We start from the raw sequence: 3,839 nt of genomic DNA, 5'->3' as shown, positions 1-3,839 counted from the left end.
TTCTAATGAAACCAGTACACCAGGTTAGGGAAGTAGTATTGCATTCAAAAGCAAATTCTCTGCTGTCTGATGTACCTACACAAAATGAGCAATCTCATAAAAAAAAAAAAGTAATTACTGCTGCTGCTGTCCTCCCCTCTCTCTCTCTCTCTCATCTGGCTTCACTATTTATTGTTTTTTTAATCATGTAAAAAACTTCAGAAAAAAGGAGAAAAACAAGATCAGCTATAATTTGGGATAAACTGAAAAACTGAATCCTGCAGTGAAACCACTGAGCAGAGCAGGCAGGTGCAGGAACAGAGCAGGCAGGTGTAGGAGCACAGCACTCCCCTTTGCACTGCACCGGAGCCGGTGTGCAAACTGCATGACCCTGTGTGAGACTCGAGCTGGCAGGGGGCAAGGACAAGCCAGTCAGGTTACTTGTCCTTGCTGGTCTGTCAGTCAGAGCCTATGGTCCTCTGCATCAGTAGAGCAATGGTCTTTATATCAGGGTTGTTCTCTTGGGGCTGCTGATGACTGGAAGGTGTTTTGGATCAGTCTGGTGGTCATCCATCGCACTCATTTGAAGATTACCATGTATGTCTATCAAATGACAGACTGAGGGTGAAGAGAGTTCCAGCTCCCAGGGCACCTCCAGGAAGATGCACGCTCACAAAATGGGACACAAACCTCCTGTATGCAATTAAATGCTCATAGCACAGTCACCATCTCTTCTTGGCTTTCTACAAAAAGCAGGAGAGCAATCGAGAACTCACCAAGAAAAACAATAAATAAATCACCTTTAATTTAAAAAGCTTTACTTGAACCATAACTTAGCTCAAACACCTCTCACTGTGGAGTTAGCATAATTCTTTAGGTTTTTAGAGATGCTCATCTCTGACAGATGCCAGTCACAGCAAAATTACCCTTTCCAAAATCAGAACAGAAGGCCCCACCAGTGGTTGGGAACAGAAACACAAAAGTATTCTTGAATTACTATCACAACATCCATTTCAGCTTTGTAAAGAATTCCTTTTGTTGTTTTTGGGGGGTTTGGGGTTTATTTTGGTTGGTTTGTTCTGTTTTCTTGCATCTAGGAACAAAATAAGAGGGAAAGAGACATTTCCTCCTGTGATACTTGCTCAGGTTCCCCAGTCTTCACCTGCAAGAACAAACCATAACACCTTCTCACAGGGGTGTTCTCTGGATAGCTCCTTCTCAACAGGGATGTGCTCTGGATAGCTCCTTCTCATCACAAGCATTTCTCATCACTTCTGCACCAAGTCAACCTAAAGTTTGTTTGACAGACGCTTAGTGCACTGTCAGTTGGGACACCACAAGGGCTGGCAGCTCCCTCCCAGTGACCCCAGGGAGGAAGCAGGGTGTGTTAGTTTCTGCTGGGATAGAGCTATTTCATCTCAACAGCTGGTACAGTGTTGTAGTATGTTGGTAACGTAGTGATGTTTTGGATTTTGCTAACAAAACAAAACTGGGATGGAGCTGAGCCAGGATAGGTGACCCTCAACTGGCCAAAGCCATATCCCACACCACAGAACATCACACCAAGTATATAAAGAAAGTGTGGAAGTTACCCAGAAGGAGGGGGGTTGGGGTTTGGCTTTTTTCCTCTTCCCCTTTTTATTACTATTTACCATTATTAATGTCTTCTACTTTGTTTTCAATTATTAAACTGTTCTTATCTCAAAATACAAGTTTTACTTTTGATTCTCCTCTTGATTCCAGTGGGGCTGGGGGGACAGAGAGTGGGGATTGAGCAAGTGACTGCATGGTGCTTTAGTTCCAGCTAGCCTTAAAAATACAACACAGGGATAAACAGGACTCTTGGGCCCTAAGGAAGGCCATTAAGGCTTATTTGTGCCCTAGGGGCCCTGATGTTTTTAAACTATCAGTAAGAGGAGACCACCCATTCTCTGCAAATACCAGACAAGACTTATAAAATGCCTCATTAAAATCATCTCTATATTTTTAGAAAGGGAAAGTTTCCATTTCATTAGAACAAAATAAAACCAGAATTTCAAAAAGAACAAGCACAAAACTACAGAAAAAAGTGTGTAGGTGCTTAATAGTCTCTTTAAAGCTCTTGCAAGGCAAACATTCAAACAAGGACCACACACAACACAAAAATTTAAAGAAGAAAACTTGTGAATTTTACATCATAGGCATCATACCTTTCCATTAAAATCTTATTCCTGAGATCATTTTAAATGCAGAAATTAGACTGATTTTCTGGACACCTGCTTTAGTGTCCCCCTGAAGTCACTGGCTTTCTTTTTTTTTCCCCAACACACTTTCTGTCTCTTGCTTCATCCAAGGGCTCAGGTTTGGTCAGTTTGCTTCCCTTTAAGTTCATTAACCAGAAGACATCCTTGAATTACATTAGCTTTCCTTACCTCACATGGAGATCTTCTTTATTCTTCTTACTGAATGGAAAGCTTTGCTTGCAGTGGCTTTGAGGAGGATGGGACTAAGCTAATGTGTAAGACTTGAAAAGCTCACATGGGAGAGCTTTGTCACAGTACTGGCCCCTTTCCTACTATTCCTCTAGTCCAGGCAGGAAATCTGCTGGTCAGGGTGGCTTCAGCTCTTGCAGTGTACCATGCTGAGTCCAATTACCAGGGAACAGTGATTTTCTTTGACTTGATCCTTCCCGTCCCAATATTTTAATCTCTAAGTAGGCAGATTTAGTTCAAAGGTGCTGTATCTTGGAAGAGGTGGGGAACAAAGAGCAAATTATCTACCAGCTCTTGTTTTAAAAGAATTTATGCCATGCTGCTGCCAGCATGGAAGTGATGCTTATAGTGATCCCCTTCCTAAGGTGAAGCAACAAATGCACTGGACCTTCAAACACATTAACCTACAGCCTGAACCCTTGCCTGGGTTAGACAGGTGTATAGTATAGATTAGATCTGAAAAAAAGCAAAATCATTATCAATATAGGTCTTGAAAACATTTCATATGGGAAGTTTCACATGAAAATGCTGATGCCATCCAAACACAGAATTAGACTTATTGCTGCTGGTTAAACAGAAGTTAAAAGAAGTTCTTGGACTCAAAAAAAAAAAAAACACCAAACCAACCTCCACATTGTGACAGTCACACAGGTACATAAAAATTCATTTCAGAAGAACTTCTCTAATGACTTTCATATCTTCTTATCTATCTTGCATGAAAAAACAAGTTCAGTATTAAATGAGAAAGTAAACACAGCTGGCATTACTTGTACTAGAAAAAGGTATTCAGTAACAGCTCTCAAGGAGTTCAAAACAATCAGAGCACAAAAACTAAAGACCACTTTATCTACTAGGATTGGAAATGATCCTTTACACTCTATGGTAAGCACATCTGCCCCTGCGAAATTAACATGCAGTCTTATGCAAGACCAGTCCCTACAGCCCCACTGCAAAGGTTGTGGCTTTCCTAGAGCAGATGAGAGCCAGCACTTACCTCAGGAGTCAAGCAGACAAGTCTGCCTCTTCCACATTTCCTCCATCTGAGGTCTCCTGCATTTTCCCCCAGCTCTGGAGGAGCTGCAGCAGAAGACTGCTCACTTGCTGGGAACCATGCTGGTCCCAGAGAGCAACACAGCACTTGGAGCTGCTCTAGCTTCACCTTCCTGCAAGGAGAGCACGGGACATGGACACAGCTCCTGTTTGCCCAGGCAAGGCAAGGAGGTTAGCGCTGATGTTGTGCCCCAACCAGATAAAGCCAATGGTTCAGCAGCCTGAATGAAGATCACTACAGCAGTCTCATTAGACACTTTGAGTCCCAACTGCTGCTTGCTGTTTTTCCTCAGCATGCTTCAGTGGAGGAATGAGGGGGGATAAAAAACAACAGTGCTA

The sequence above is a fragment of the Myiozetetes cayanensis genome, unplaced genomic scaffold (assembly GCF_022539395.1).
Source record: "Myiozetetes cayanensis isolate MyiCay16 unplaced genomic scaffold, myiCay2020 scf5-8, whole genome shotgun sequence".
Lineage (NCBI taxonomy): Eukaryota > Metazoa > Chordata > Aves > Passeriformes > Tyrannidae > Myiozetetes > Myiozetetes cayanensis.
The sequence above is the reverse complement of the archived record's forward strand: the minus strand, read 5'-3'. Positions refer to the sequence as shown.